Genomic DNA, 17,441 nt, shown 5'->3' on the forward strand with positions numbered 1-17,441 from the left:
TTTTAAAATGACAGCACACTGTGCTAAAACGTTTTATTTTTAACTAAATGCTCTGAAAAAATTGCCTGCTGGCTATTACTGAAAACTGCTGTGCACCTATTGTGCATCTATTTTTAAATGGCTGCATTTAGATATTGCATACTGCCCACAGACTAATTTCTTTCAAAAATAATTGCTGCATTTTGAAAAACTGGGCCAGGCGGCATTTCCATACTCCATACTGCATACTGGCAATTAAATCCCCATATATATCCTTACAGAACCCATGAGGGGGAATCACCAGAAACAATTTATTCAGTGGCACCACCCATTTATGACACTGAACACCAAAGAGTAGCAGTCTTAAGAGATGATCACACACAGTCTTAAGAGATGATCACACGTGATAATGGTGTTGGATGCACTATGCACTCTTTATACACATATAAGAATCAATCAAGCAAGTATGAAAAGACCTGGCACAAAGTATTGAGTGCTTCACACATGCCTCACCCTTAATATGTTTAAGATAATGCCAATATGAAGTATATTAATAGTGGATCGATTTGTGTTTTCGTTTATTCTTCTTTCCCATATCATACCAACCTGCCCTAAGCTGATGAATTTGGTATGTACATTTATTTTATTTCTTCATTGTTATGAACTATATACCATGTTTATGTTATGATATTGTTTAAACTAACAGCCTTAAAAAGTGTCAGCTGTAACAAGAGAATAAAACTGGGACAGCAAAATGTATGACTCTTTTATGTACTGTTGACTAGACTAATGATGAAAATTGTGCATACTATCTAACATGGGCATAATGCGGAACACCAGCACAAGTAACCAATCCGTACTAACTATGTCATCTGCATTTTTTCAGACAGTCACTACCACATTCAATGACAGTGACATGTCTGGGACTAGCTCCGGAATGGAAAGTCCACCAGAGCCACCACAAGGACACAGTCAACCACTTGCACTACCACCTCCAAAACATCCACTGCTGCCATTACTGTCACTGCCACAACTGTTTGTTTGTCATACCAGCAGCAGTTGTTCTACCATCTGCACTCCTGTATGTGATAAAATAAACATTACCCCTGCTGCAGCCTCTGTTCCCACCCCCACATCATCATGCAATCAAGTGACCAGATGATGTGTTTCAGTTGCATACCCACAAGGAAGCCACCTGCCTGTGTATCCTTCAACTTCCATTATCATGCCTACACCTTCACTGTGAGGACCTCAACTACCTGCAGCCAGAAGAGGCGATCACAGTGAGGTTGTGGTTGTACAAAAGACAACATGTGTAGGTTTACACCACAATATAGGGGAGCAGGACTGACAGAGTGACCCCAATGGCATCTGAAGACTGACAACCAACAGAACACATGCAATGAGGATGAACTTTGAGGTGCTGTTGGTTTATGCAATGCTCCACATGGCTTGTCACCACCCTCTTCAGTGGATGGAGGGACGTGCTTAATGGACCTTTCACTTAGTGTGCTGAACAGGCTGTGCACGAAGGAGGAGAGGCAATGTGCCCGAACAGAACTGCAGATGTTATATGAGATGTGTTGCATCCCAAAAATGGTTTTGAGGGAGGAATAAAGGTTTGAAATGTCCTTTGGTGTCAATTAATGGTGAAGGAGAATGCCATCTGCAACAACCCTCCCAAGCTACAGATTGAGGAATGTCATGGAGTCCACAAACTCTGGCTTCAACCTCAAGTGACACGATGGAACGGTCCATGCACCACCAAGTCAGCCGGTCCAGCCCGACCTGACACTGAGCAGACACAAATACGTGTTTGCTTTTAAGTCTCCAGTAAATAGAATACAGGTCAAATGAACATTTCAATACTTTTATCACATACAACATTCCTGAATGTCATAAAGGATGCAGCACTTTAAAACATGACTTTATGTGAAGTTGAATTTAAAAAAAATGCAATACTGCTTGATTTTCAAATGAACCTTTTTATCTCACTGCACTAGACACTTCTAGCAATGTTGGCGCACAGTAAACCTTTAAAAGCAAACACTTTTCCTTTATTTTGGAGACCCTTTTCATCAACGCAATACAACACCTCTCTTCTTTTAGGGAACACCTTCCCACGTTCTGTGGGGATGTACTTTCAAATCAGCGACTTCCCTCTGTTTAAATTTGGGAACACACTGTTCTGCCCCAACACGAATCCAGTTACTCATTTGATCATTTGGGACTCCCTCTACCTTTAAGCAGGGCCTCTGCAATGAGGAGCAGTAGGGAATTTCGTTTTTATCCACCCCGTCTTTTAGGGAACTGTGGGGTTGGCAAAAACAGTAGGAAATCCAATTACTTTATAGGCTATAGTACTTTTTTATTCACACTGGAAGAAAGGTTGTTGATTTCAAACCTTAACACGATTACTCCATGTAATTCAGCTATATGGGAATTAATTTAATTATTATTAGATAAACGTGCTTTACTGCAATCCCCACCCAGTTATTAAGGGGAAGCTATGAATTCAAGCAGGTCCCCACAAGACTTAGTTTGGATTGGCACATTAACTTACAGAATGATCTCTGGGTCTGCACATACAAAAGGACAACTAGGTCATCAGGGCTCTCCAAATCATCTCATGGCCTCAGGGACTCAGTTATGCAACCTCTCCTGGACAAAGATTCCATGCTCTTCTTTCTCCTGGTTTACTCCTGTGATTGCATCAGCAATTCCAACCCAGGTGATATCAGGCAGCTTCTTTAGTCCTTCATTTCCAAGGCAGATCTCCCTTTTCCATTATTTGTCAACACATAAACCCATAATCTTACGCACAAAATTTTTTAAATTATCATATGCCATCTTATTGGCTATACATTTTCATTGGTCGACTATTCTCCATCCCTTTATATAAGGGCTGGCTTCTTTTCCATGATTGGTACCTAGTTACACGTTGCGTTACTGAAATGGTCTGCCATTGCCAGTTCTAATGAAACATGTCCCATTTCCACACAATGCTGCATGTGCACATGTTTTTCTCGTGTTTTACTCAAAACGTATAACAGTTGTCAACACAGACATCTAATTTATTTAGTTAACACCTCTTTGAATCTCCACTTTTTATATTTTCTGGGTACTTACCATGCAATATTAGGTTATAAATTTTGCTCCCAATGTCGAATTATAAGGGGTGTGGTGTCACTAGCAAAGTCTGTTCATTACAACCCCCTTGATATCTAGGTTATCTTTCTTTGACATACAGTTCCCAAGAAAACTAACAGAATATGAAACTCAACACAACTCTATGTCAAAATAATCTCATTTTTCAATGTTCACATTACATCTCTTTAAGACGTAATTACTGGTCTGGACACCGGCTTCCTTGGTTAGTGTTCCTGCCATACAGTCCATTAGCATTGCTTTTGGGTCGAAGATCAAGCCATGAGTCTGCTTATCTTGAAGAGCATAGCAGATGGTCCCACCTCCATGTTCAGGGACATTTCCCCAGGAGCAAGCCTGTGATAAGTATCTCTGAACTGACAACAAATCGAATTTAAAATACATATATTTTTAAGAGTTCAACCCCTTTAATGGCAGTCTTTCTGTTGAACCAGCACATCACAAATATTGCTCTGTCATGCATGAATACCACTCTTTTCTCTGGCCCTGACACTTCAAAACAATTGTTTTTCCGATGCAGAGCCTGAGAAGAGCATGTTATGGGGGACGGTCACTGTTTTTAACTTTCAGAGGAAGAGTCTTTATACTCAGACAATCCTTCTGTGCTCTGAATAACTGACATGTCCAATCTGTGACATTTACTCTTCATGTGAGGCCTTTTAATATCTTGCATCATGCAGTCAATGTTCATATGTATATCCTCATGTATATGGTCACTGGGCTCTGGCCATGGAGATTTGTTTTCCCATGTGTATACTGTTCTTAGCTGCACGACTTTTCATGTTAACTGTGTCTATGTCAGCAAGATTACACTTTAGACAAGTCACTTGTTGAAAAGCAGGTCTGTGGTTTAAACGTACATGGATAGCCCATGTTGTATTCTTGATTATCAATGTGTGCAGCCTTTTGATGTGTGTCACTGGAGAATTAAATGCTCCCCATTCAATTTGGCAGTGAGCGCTGTGTGTTTTAATGCACTGCATTTTAGGAACACTTTCCCATGGACTGTTTGAACAGAGCACTTTCATATCTTTTTAAACTGTTGGCCTTTTTGTTGCAGAATCACATTTTCCTTCCCCTTTAGGCCTAACTTATCCTTTCTTGTAATTGGATTCTGCGGCTGCCATTAATTCCCACAATTCGCCCCGATCCTTGAATCTTGCTTCGTAGTGGTTGTGAAAGGGCAGGGTAAAGTGTTTTTTTTACTCAAATCAAATTCTTTGATGGAGCACGTCCTGCTCTCTGTACTATAACAGGGAGTAGGTGGTCTAGTCTCGACCTCTTGCCTTTGGATTCCAGGGGTACGGTAACAGAACACCTCCATCTTTTCCCCTTGGTTCCTTTAGATGGTCCTCATTGGTCCTCCCAGGCATCCACTTCATCAAGTCCCCAGGCTGGAAGGAAGGATGTTAATATTTATTTAAAGAGAGCAGTAAAAAGAATTGTTAAGTATTTTTGTTTAAAACTTAATTGCCTGGATAATATTACTCAGAATTTGAGAGACAATATTGCATATCAATTAAAAGACATGTATCTTCATTTTTCTTGCATGGAAGACAATCGTTTTTTTCCTTCTTATCAACATTTCTGATGAATATCACTTAAATTACTCATGCGTTATATATTTTAGTTTCCATCCATGGTTTTTGGTCTTATCTTTCATTCCTCAATGGTTCCTCAGCTCTAACTTCCTTGGGCTCCTCAATCACTCGCAGAGCTTTTCTGGGATGACGGATTTTTATCTGATTGATGTGGACCCATTTCTCTTCCATCTGTTCTCCTTTTGGGATGCGGATCTTCTAGGCTACAGGTGATATTTTGTCCACAATTACAAAACTACTATGCCAAGATGGATGACATTCGTGTTCCTTGGCTGTTTTCTCTGGATATGGTACAGATAAAACGTGTCATCTACCTTGAGCTCTTTTTTCATGGTCTTTACATCATACATTGATTTAATTCCTTAGGCCAATTTCTTTAAGTTGCATTGAGCATAAAGAAAAGGGAACTGGAAGTGCTTTGTTAGGCTTTCAACATACTCATGAGTAGTGGATGTATTGATCAGTACCTCCTAATGAGTTATATAGAGCAGATGCTGAGGTAACACCATTTGTTGTCCAGTCATTAGCTCAAATGGAGAAATTATAGTTGGAGAAGCCATAGCCATCAGGATCAGTAATTGAATGTCCCAACTGGATCCGGAGTCCGCCATGAACTTCTTAAATATGCTTACGATAGTTTTTTTGCATCTCTCAACCCCTATGCTCATTGCCGGGTTGAAGGCGATGTGGAGTTATCTCTTTACCCTTAGAATCTCCCACATCTTGGTCATCACCAAAATGACTTCCTCGGTCGGATTCAATCTTTTGCAGAAGGCCAAAACAAGTGAAGATGTGATTGATCTTTAGTGCGACAGCTGTCTCCGCCTTACAGTTCGTGGAAGGAAGACATTCTACCCACTTTGTAAACAAGCATGTTACAGTCAACATGTACTTGTTTCCTCTAGAGGAGGGAATCACTGGCCCGATAAAATCAACTTTCAAATCTGAGCAAGACTGTGACTTTCCCCTTTTTTGTAGAGAAACTCTCTGTTTAGGGGAATTTGGCTGAAATTGTGCACACACAAGAACCCCCATTTAGATATATTATGATGTAGGTACCGCTCACTGGTCACATCCAAATAGGGATCTCCATACCAACAAACCATTTTGGATTCAGAGCATTTTGGAAACCTTCATCAACCTTTTGGAGGAAAACCTCCAGGATCCTCAATGGGTGGATAGAATTTTCCAATCAAAGGATACTTCTTCTGTGCAGTAATCAATTCTGCATCTGTTGTAGCTTTATTCCACTGGGCAGTTGAGAGTTCACTGTTGGCACAAGTTTGAGACCTGGTGACAGCTGTGACTGGGATTTCACCCAGCAAAGATTATGTATCTATGAAACCCCCCTGCTGAACTCCAATTATAGTCAGCTGGTCCACCAGATAATTCCCAATCTTATACAGACCCTCTATTTCGTAATTACCTCTTATCTTCTTCCAATAGATGGCCATCCCATTGAAGGTCACCAGATCATCAACAGACTGGATTAGTTTTCCATGTTTTAATCGTTTGTTGTTAGCACAACGCATGCTTCTGTTCTTCCAGTTTATCAGTTGTTCCCTGACACCATTACTGACATAGCCAGAGTCAGTGATTATCACCGGTTCTTTGAGTCTGTGGTGTACTGCAGTGAGGATGGCTTGGTTTACCTACATTAACTCTGCCACCTTACTACTTCGGGGTCCTATTTTGTAACCATCAGAGGGCTCTAGGGTATAATTCACCCAGGCATTCTCAATGCCAGCCACCAGTTCTTATTCCCCGTTTTTGGCAACATGGTATGAGCACCCATTGAGATAAACTGTGGGGATCCACGGCAAGTGTCTTCTTCATAGACATTGTGTGGGGAATTTTGGTATGCCTCCATATTGTCTTTGGTCCTTAGAATTTCCTCTCAAGACAGTTTTCTTGAGCACAATCATGCATGACAGCCATTCCTTGTGCTAAAGGACTCTTCTTGTTTGGCAGTATCTGACCTCCACAGGAAAGTCTTGCATTGACAGAATACAGGAAGTAATGCGGGAATTACTTACATTTCCCACCTGGATTCCGTCACTATATAAGTACTGCAAGGGTTGGTGAGGAGTCTCTACAATGTTGTGTTTACCCTGGTTCAACAGGTGGTAGTTTTTCAATGCCTATACCGTTGCCTGGAGTGCCTTTTCAAAGTCGTTGAATTTTTCCTCCAGAGAGGACACCGTTTTGCTCACATAAGAGATAACTTTGTTAACCTGGCCGTGCTTTTGGTACAATACCGCTGTTAAGTAGGTATCTGAAAACCCAGTTTCCATGAACTCCTTGTTCTTGATGGGGTAAGGCAAACAAGGAGCTTGGGAATGGCTTCTTTTCAGTTTTTTAACTGCCTCAGATCTCACATTTTTCCAGACCCCACTCTCGTTTGACCCTGTCCTCTGATAAATATACCAAGGGTCAAGTGATCTCTGAGTAGTCTTCATTGAATTTCCAACTGTAATTATTGAGTTGATGAAGGCTTCTCAATCTCACAGAGTGGTAGGGTCTTTTAATTTCAAAAAGGATTCCACTTCTTCCCCTCGGGGTTGAGTTCCTCTGGGATGATTTTGTGCCCTAAGAGGTTGACGCGTGTCTTAGACAACTGTGCCTTCTGAAAGGACAGTCCTGCTCTGGCTTTCTTTAGCTGAGCCAGAACATTGCGAATCTCTGCAATTTGCTCTTCCACAGTTGAGCACTTTATCATCTACATAGGCCAGGTTTTCCTTGTTTCCCAAAATCGGGCATGGCCTTATGCAGGAAGATACTGAACTAATTTCCAGAGTTTATATATCCAGGGTGTTTCGATCACCAAAGGTGAAGGGAAGCTTGCATCGATCTTCCCTACCCACGTGTACCATTCAGTAACTGTTAATCAAATCAATGTCTGTATACACTTTTGGCCCTTGGAACTGTGCCAGCCCTTGAACGATGTAGGGAAGTAGCCATCTTGACATGTGGACCCATTTGTTCAACCCTCTTAGGGTGGCAGATAGTCTTGATTGGCCATTGGCTTTTCTTATTCCCAGTAGCAGGTTTTTAAAGGTACTTTGGATCGGACGAATTATCGCACGATATTCCAAATGCTTTTTAATCTCTGTGAGTGATGCGTGGACATGAGAGGTAATCACTATTGTTTAACAAATACTGGAGCCATTTCTGGGTCCATGGGTTTGGTAGTTGAATGGATAGAAGTATGCCCAAAATCACATGAGTATAATGAAAAGATAGCATGGAAGTCCAGGAATACCTGTTTCAGTTTATGTCATTGTTCCTTGGTCTCACAAGCATCGGCAAGATTGATCTGTCCCTCAACCATCTGCCTGAAAACTGGAAATAAATCAGACATGGAAATGTCAGCGGTATCCACCAGTTGGGTTGAGAGATCTCTTTTTATGGTGTTCACCTAGACAGGAGGTTCTATGGATTAGAGGTAGTTGTTATTCACTCTAAATATCAACTTGTCCTTCCAGATGTCGCATGTTAATTTTTCCACTCCATAAGAGCATGAAGAGTACACCAAGAAATTACCCCCATGATGGGTAAAAATCTTTTCTGGAGGAATAGCGTCATTTACATCAAAACAACAGTGAGGAATCGGCCCAATTATCTCATTATCTAAATCAATGCAATAGTTTTGGGCCACACCTGCCATTCCAATAGAGGTGTCTGCACCCAAATTGATGCATTGAGGGTCGCTGTTAACTACCAATATTCAAATGGTGTCGGGTTCTAGATGCACTAAAGGGTTTGGATGCAAATATAAACCTTCTTGTTAAATGGGAGAGTTCAAATGAATATAGGTGTCCTTATATTGGAGGTTCTGCCATCGTTTGATTTTGAGGGTAATGGTGAATTGTTGTACCTGTCCTGGAATGGTGACCTCTTCTCCCATCTGAATTTGAACTCCATAAGGTATCAAAATGAGATGAGTGAAATGCTTTTTCAGTGTTGTCAAAGCCCATAGGTTTACCCTCCCATATGTGACCATATGTTGTCTTTGATCACGTCTAAACTAATTGCAGTTCGATTGAGAATGTCAGTACCCAAATAAAAGTCAGAAGGGGAATTTCTAACAACCCAACAACAGTGTTCTATAGTTTCATCTGCAGTGGAAATGTTTAGCATACATCTGCTGGGCAGGAGATGCTTGGAATTTGGTGCTTCCATCCCCACTTCCCATTTATCTATCAAGTTACAGTTGGGAATGGTCTGATCTTTTCAGAGTTTCCTGAATATTCCTTCACTGATGAAGCTTTGTCCATTATTCAGGCATACCCTTGTGAGCACAGGCTCCTCCCACTCATCTGAATGGGGAAAACAACTGTTCACCATTTTACTGAATGCCAGTCAGACTTTGAGCTGGTTCTTCGTCGTCCTCTTTCATGGCACTCAGGGTTTCTTCAGGATTCTGATTCATGACAAATGTCAAGGTATTTCTTTCTGTTGTGGAGTACCACTTAAAACTGGGAGGAAGGTTGATGTTCAAGAATTGAGAAGGGTTCCCATCACCAGTTTGTTCTCCTACAGAGATTATGGTGATGTCTGGCAGTCTGATTAGTCTGGATGTGAAATTCCACTTTCTCAGAACGCTGTTAGTTTAAATAGCAAGTGCCATTCAAACTCACATAATCTGAACTAATTTTTTGTTTTATAGGCCGGCTAGTCTTGGTCCAGAGGACCTTGTTCACACATTCGATCAGAGGTGATAACCTCCGAAGGAGATTTTTCCCCGGTAAACAAGGCGTGCCCTGTAGAGTCATAACGATGCTATCCAATTTTTATTTCCAGATCTGCAGTACCTTCAACGGAAATATCATTCCCATCACAACTCTCTCCTTCTCTCCACACATCACAGAACTTGCCAGAAAGACCCATTTCTTGCTGCACCTCCTCAGAGGTATTCTTCCTTTTCTCACCTTCCCCCAGAAGCTCACAGTCTCCAGAGCCCTGGTCCTCTCTAGGCTGGACTACTACTTCTGAAACAGTCTTTTTCTCAATCGGCCTAACTCGAGTCTTCACCCTATCCAATTCATCCAGAACAGGACCACACAAATTATCCCTGGCCTCAAGCCCAGGGACCTGATCTCTCCAGCCCTGAAACCCCATCACAGGGTCCGGGTGATATGATATGAAATTATATGATGTGGCATTTAGAACATGCCAAGTGATTCTAGGTGTGACATGACAAGGAGGAGGAAAAAAAGGGAGGACAAAAAAAACATTTTACTAGGCCTTGTGTCACTCAGATCGTGCACGTGTGGGGAATTGGGAAGGGGAGAGGTGCCAGGGGGAGGAGAAGGGGGAAGTGCAGTTAACTCACAAGTGCAGCAAGTGGGTGGTTCATAAGTGCAGAGAGATACAGATGTAGACCCTTAAGTGCTGGGGAGCCCGGAGACAGTGTGAGGGCAACTGGACATGCAGGAATCTGAGCCTGAGTACAGAGGGTGACCAGATGACCAGTACATGGATCAGTCAGGTGCATCAGCAGGATAGAGGAAGAGAGAAAGCAGAAATGAAAAGGAAGGTCTTGAGTTGCTTCCAGAACCGGAGGTAGTTCTGCTCAAGTTCGAGAGAGGCAGAGAAGCTGTTCCAGAGGGAGGCCCCAGCCGAAGAGATAGATCGGCCCCCAGCTTTCAGATTGGAGAAGCATCTGAACCTCAGAGAGGTGGAGGTGGACTAGCGGAGAGCTCAAGAAGGAAGGTGTTTTGGAAGAGAACGTTGAGGTAGAGCGGTCACAGGCCCCAGGCAGCCTTGTAGATGATGCAGAGAATATTGTACTTGAACCTTGCAGCCATGGGAGCCAGTAAAGAGATTTCAAAGCTGGAGAGATATGATCCCTGGGCTTGAGGCCAAGGACAATTTTCACAGTCCTGTTCTGGATACATTGTGAAGGTCAAAGAGTAGAGGCAGGAAGATTTAGAAAGATGATGTTGCAATAGTCCAGCCTAGAGAGGATAAGAGCCCTGGAGACAGTGAGCTTCTGGAGGAAAGTGAGAAAAGGAAGAATACCTCTGAGGAGGTGCAGCTGATAGTTTGAATTCTTTGAGATGTCAGAGATGTGGCAGAGAGGTGACTGCAAGGATCAAGTTTGAGACCCTCTGCATCATCCGCTTTCTGGGGCCATGGCCCTCACTACCTTGAACTCTCTCTTCCTAAGTACCTTCCTAAGCCCTCCGCTCATCTACCTCTAATTCTATTTGGGTGAGTTGCATCTCCAAGCAGAGAATTTTGGATAGATCTCTCTTCTTTGCATGTGCCTCCCTCTAGAACGCCATTCCTGCCTCTCCCCTCCTTTAGCCAGATATCCTTAAGTTCTGAATGTTCTTCAAGACCTTCTTTTTCTCCTAGTCCTCCTCACTCTACCCTGCTAACCCTCCCTTGCTCCTGCTCTGTCTACTAACTGGCTGCTTGCCGTCCTCTGATTCATATGGGACACCACCCCCCATCCTGACCAGTCTCCCTGCACTTGTTGCCTGGCCCACCCTGCACTGCTGCCTGACTAACCTTGCACTACCAGGCTGTAATTGCCCCCTGTAGTCCCAGCCTTCCTTGCAATTAACTCAGGGCCCTGCAGCTCTGGGTCCACTTCTCCTTGTACCCTCTCCCCTGCATTTCTTGTTGCGCACTTGCATGATCTAAATTACACTAGGCCTAGTAAGTTGTTTGTCTTGTCCTCCCTTTGTTCGTCTCTCTTGCTGGTGCCGCCTTGACACACTTCTGTATAGGAACATACTAAATAACAAATCAATCAATCAATCAATCAATTGACATTTTGGAGTTGTCATGGAAAAGGTAGGAGGGGAATCTGGTGACCCTCCCCCTTCCTATATTGAGTTGGTTGAATGCCTTTTTTGACTGAAGAGTGGCTTGGGATGCCGTATCCATAAGAACTGATAATTTAAACTGCCCTTGTACTCTGACCAGGGCATAAAACATGCCCTCTTTTTCCTCAAGGTTGCCTAGAAAGTGTGAGTTATTTTCCAGCTCAGTGGTCATTTTATTGATATTGAACTCTGACACTGTGTGATCTTGGGCAATTTTCTGTGTCGGAGATCGGGAATCTGTCGAGAGGACTTGACATTTCTCTATGAGCATAGTTGGGGGATCCTCCTTCCTCTGCAGATTCTTTGCTGTCACCCTTTACCTGAAGACAGTTCTCAGAACTTTGTGGGGAAGTACATCTACAGTTTCTGTATTATATGGCTCGCATGTTTAGGTTCTAGGAATTTCTCACTCTGAGTCGGTCTCCATACTTACCCTGTCAAACTTAGGGTGCCTGGGGACCCATTTTTCTTTGGGAAGGATACCCCCATTCCTGAAAAGAAAGTATCCTTACCTGAATCCTCTGAGGATTCTCCTCTTTCAAGAGGATCATTTGGTTTTTGGCTCCAGAAGGTGAGTTTTTCTTTGACCCCTTCTACTTACCCTATGTTATTTTAGTTCTCGCTTCCTGAGGGGCAGAATAATCTATATCAGGCTGAGATGCTTCCAGGGGTTATGTTTTAGTGAGAAAGGTAGCTTCCTCAATGGCTTAGCATCTCCCTTCCAGCATGGCCTCATCCCCAGGGACCTGTTGCCTGTCAGAACTTTACTTCAGTCATTTCATTCCCAGGGACTCAGACCCAGGTGTTGGGGTTTTCTGAGGAGCCTGCACAGTTTGGGTGTTCAACTGAGCCCTCAGCCTGCTCCACAGGTCATCATTTAATTGTTGGACGGGTCACTCCACTTGTCTATCTTGTTCAGGGTTATAGGGAGGTCTCTCCTCATACCTCTGCTGCTCACTAAAAGGGTACTATCCCTTCTAGCAGAGTAGCTTGGGTATTGGAAATTTCCTCCATAGTTTTCATTTCTGATTCTCCCTTCTCCCAGGATCAGAAATCTATTGTCCTGGAACTGGGGAAAATGATGAGGATTGCTCTGTAAGTTTTGGATTTTGAGGGCACTTGTTAAAAAAATTCAGGTAGGGAGGTGGATTGGTACTTCTCTCCTGCAGAGGTTTGAACAGAGGTTTCCTGGGGAAGCACCTACCTGGTTTGGCCCCCTCCGTTGTGCCGTGGGAGTGTACACATACCCCGGGTTCAGTTTTGGATGCTTATATCACAGACTTACACAGGTGGCAGTGTCAGAGGGGTCATTGTTCTGGAATCTTGCCTTACTACCATTCAATTGTGCTGGGATATAGTGTCCCCTCTGCCTTTCATTCTGCTTGATGGCAGGCTGAGTATTTTTAGGGCCCTCTGTCTCTAGGTCCAACTGAGCTATAGTTTTTACCTCTGTCACCAGGAGCGGGAGGAGTGGTAGATGGTTTTGTGGTTAGTATTTTCAGTGGGCTTCTGGACTTCAACAATCATGGTGCCTTGCTCCATTACCCAATTCAATGTCTTGCGCTCTTCTAAATCACTCACTAACTGGGTAATTATATATATGGGAATCACATGGAAATAAGTGGTCACAAATTCCCTTCTATTCGTATTCACCAACCTGGAAGTCTGCGCAATTCCAGTATATGCATCCATAGGGCCTCTTGTGGGTTCCTATGAGTGGACAAGTGTTTCAAAATGGCTCATTTATAGGTAGTCCTCCAGTCCTGCAAAGAAACAGGAGAACTAATGAGAACATGTCAATTTTTCAAAATCCATGCAATTGACATCATTTTTATCTCAATTGTTGACATAATTTGCTCATAAAGTTCTAAGTGCTCACATACGGAATACTTATCATCCTTATGGTATGGGGTCAGGAAGCTCTTTATGGCTTTGATTTGTCTGATTGGGTCTTTACCAAAAGCCTTTCTCTGTTTTGCTGCCTTTTTGTGCCTTTGCACTTGAGTCCATTCACATTTTGACTCAGAGCTACTATTTGAACTCCATTAACTGTATTTTAAGTGTTCCCTATGTCTATGAGATTGGGAATACCTCCCAGAATCACGGGATCTGGACTCCTTTCACCTTCCCCACTTTGAACTTTCATGGTCAATTTCCGTGTTGTCACTTTTAGACCCAGGATAGAGCACAGTCTTTTCTTCAGACTGTGTCAGTGGGTGCTACCCCCCGCCCCCTTCCAGGTAGGATCGCCCCATTCACCTAAATACATGGAGGTTTTTTCAGAATGTCCCTCCTAGGCTGAGGCTTTTGTTTGTTTGTTTGTTTGTTTATTTATTTATTGTGCGCACCGGACCCTGAGGTAGCAGGGCGCAAGAGACAAGGAGGTTTACAGCTTGGTTATAGACGTTACAAGTTGAAAAGCAGGCAAAGAGGACATTTCTTGACTCTGCAATGTGAGACAAGTACAAGTGCAGATAAGGCGCAGCCAAGCAGTCGAATCTATGACTAGCGTTTACAAAAAAGCAGGTCATTGCGTGTCAGGTGAAGTAAGAGTGGAGGTGCGAGGGGGAGAGTGCCATTTATATTGCATTCTCGGTGAGCCATTTTATGGTATTCTTTCTGAAGTTGTTGAACGTTTGGTCGGATCTAAGTGCATGAGGTAGGGCGTTCCATAATTGAGCTGCCTTGACTGGGAAGATGCATCCTCCAATAGTGGTTAGTTTAAATCTGGGCACTATGAGGCAGTTAGGGCTGACTGTTCTTGTAAGTCTAGTGGGATTTTTTTTGTTAAAATGTTCTGTAAGGTAGCGGGGGGCTTTGTTATTTAAGCATTTGTGGATGAGGGAGACAGATTTAAGGTTTTTTTTTTTCTTGGGTGGAGAGCCATTTGTGTTTACGTCTTATTTCTGAGATATGTGCTCTTCTAGGGATACTTAGGGCCGCTCTAAGTGCATTATTTTGGAGGACTTGAATTCTATTGATGATTTATTTAGTTGTCCCTATGTAAAGGGTGTTACAATAGTCTAATCTTGATAAGATGAGGGCTCTGGCTAGGATAAAACAGCTGTCATCTGATAAGAATTGTTTCCTGGCGCGTATTAATTTACATGTATAGGCCGTGGATGAGGCCAGTGAGTTCACCTGTTTGGTTAAGGATAGTGTCAAATCAAGGTAAAAACCAAGGGTTTTTACTTCTCTGGCGACCTTGATAGTGTTGCCATCGATGATGAAGGTTGAGTAGTTTTGGTTGAGTTTGGAGATGCGGGCTGTGGTGCCCAGGATGATGAGCTCTGTTTTGTCATCGTTCAAGCATAGGCCATGGTTAGCCATCCATGCTTGAACGATGCTATAGACTCTGTTCACCAAAGCCAGATCTTCAACGTAATCCCCAGTAAGTGGTAGGAGAATCTGGGTATCGTCTGCGTAGTTGGTATAGGTGATAACTAGATTGTCGAGATCGTCAAAGAGTGGCTTGGTGAAGATATTATAAAGTGTTGGCGAGACACAGGATCCCTGGGGCACTCCGCAGGTGATAGGTATCGGGTCTGCTGCTGCTGCAGGGAAGAACACCCTCATGGTCCTGTTACTAAGGAATGACTGTATCCAGACTATAGCCTCTCCTGAGAAGTGGGCCGCCGAGTCCAAGTGATTACATAGGACTCTATGGTCCACCAAATCAAAGGCGGCTGTGAGGTCTAGAAGGAGGAGGAGAGCTAATCTGCCCTCGTCTCTAAGTGAATCTATTTGGCCCTTTAAGTCAATAAGGGCGGTCTCTGTGCCATGTTGCAGTCGGAAACCGGATTGGCGGGTGCCAAGGAGATGGTTCATCTCAAGGAAGTTCTGGATTTGGGTGTACGCTACCTTGTCTAATATTTTTAGTAAGAAAGGCACCGTGGTGATGGGTCTATCATTTGTGGGAATGTTGGGGTCCAATGTTTGTTTTTTCAGAAGGGGGAGTACCCAGGATTCCTTTAAGTTGCGTGGGATGGTGCCCATAGTGAAGGAGGCATTAATAAGCTTTGTGATGAAGGGGGCTAGATCTCTAGCTGCGTCCTTGATCAGTTGTGCGGGGCATTGGTCACCTTTGCAGTTAGACGGTTTAAGAGTCAGAATAGTCTTCTCCACCTCAATCACTGAGACCTTGGAGAAATGGAATTGGGTAGATTCTTTGGGTTTGGGTGTGGGAGTTTTGTCCAAAGGAGGTTGGGTAGGTAATGAGGCTTTCTTTAGGGCAATTTTAGTTTGGAGGTTGGTCACTTTGTTGGTTAGTGCCAGTTGTATGTCTGTACACCAGGTTTTATCTTTAATGCAGTCATCCTGTACTGCGATAGGAGTTTCCAATTCTTTTAGGATGGAGAAGAGCTCCTTCATACTGGAGTTGGCTTGGATGATCCTATTGTTATAAGTTTCTTGTTTGGCCAGGATGATATCTTTTTGTATTGCAAAGAGATGGTTATTAGGTTAGTTTTATTTTCAACGGTAGGATGCCTGTTCCATGCCGTTTCGCATTTTCTCTTCTGTAGTCTTAGGTTTTTTAAGTGGGGTGTAAACCAGGAGTTCAGGTGCTTTTTTGGTTTGCTGTTCCTAAGTTTAAGCAGAGCAACTCTGTCGAGGGCAATGGACATAGCATTATTGAATTCCTCCACTAGGATCCCTGGGTCGGTATGGTCTGGTAGAGAATTAAGTTTGGGTAGGATGTGGGGCAGAATATTATCCGCTGTGATATTTTTCTTATTTCTGGTTAAAGTGGGTATGGCGGGAGTGGGTGTTAAAGCTATGGGTCTTTGAGTGTTGAGGGTGAAGGAGATAAGGTTATGGTCTGTCCATATTTGGGGGGCAATGGCTGTTATAGAGGGGTTACAGTGGTGACTGGCAATCCAGTCAAGAGTTCTCCCTTTGGTATGGGTGCGAGTATTCACGATCTGCGTGAAACTTAGTTCTGACAGGGTATTGGCTACGGTGGTGGTCTGGTGGTCATTGATATCGTTGTACCCTAGGTTGAAGTCTCCTAGCACTAAGGTTTGAGAGGAATTTTTTAGCTTCTCGGAGATAACAGTGGTGATATCTTCATTGAAGGTACTGATGGGGCTTGGGGGTCTATAGAGGAGGTAGATATTTAGTGTTTGAGAATTGGCGGTGGGTAGTTTGATAGAAAGAAGCTCACAGGATTTAAGGTAAGGTGTGGAAGTGATTCTCATAGAGAGATTAGATTTTGCGATAATTGCTATTCCTCCACCTTGTGCGTCTGGTCTGTCAGCTCTGAGGATGGTATAATTTTCTGGGACTGCCAGAGTGAGTGCAGGACCTGCTGCCTCGTGGATCCATGATTCAGTAATGGCGATGAAGTCAAGGTCATTTTACAGTTTGACATCTGCTATGTCAGTAGCATGAGCGACTAATGATCTGGCATTGATCAATGCAGCTTTTAATTCAGGTTCTAGCTGCACTGTGAGAGGCATGTTGGCCATAGGTTTATTAATGTTAGGGTAGAGTTTGCGTCTGGGAGGGGCGATGGTTTTCAATGGTGGAAGTAGTTTTGGTCGAAGGTGATCCAGGTTGATGTTATATTTAATGATAGGTTTGAATATTTTGGGTAGTCGAGCCCGGAGTCTAAGGTTCCTCTGTGCTGGGTTGCAAGGTTTGGAGATAAATTGTATGTGGGCTCCTAGACCCTCTATGGACAGAAATGTTGGCATGTTCATATAGAGGGTGGTGGTGAGTATAAATATCAGGTTGGTGAGTGATGCTTGGTGGACTAGGTTAGGCAGGTAGGAGTACATGGTGTTACTACTAGTTAAGCTAGAGAAACTGGGCTTAAATGCCGTGGTTGGATACTGGGCAGAGTAGGCTAAGT

Source organism: Ambystoma mexicanum, chromosome 1q (genome assembly GCF_040938575.1).
Source record: "Ambystoma mexicanum isolate Mex_15411 chromosome 1q, UKY_AmexF1_1, whole genome shotgun sequence".
Lineage (NCBI taxonomy): Eukaryota > Metazoa > Chordata > Amphibia > Caudata > Ambystomatidae > Ambystoma > Ambystoma mexicanum.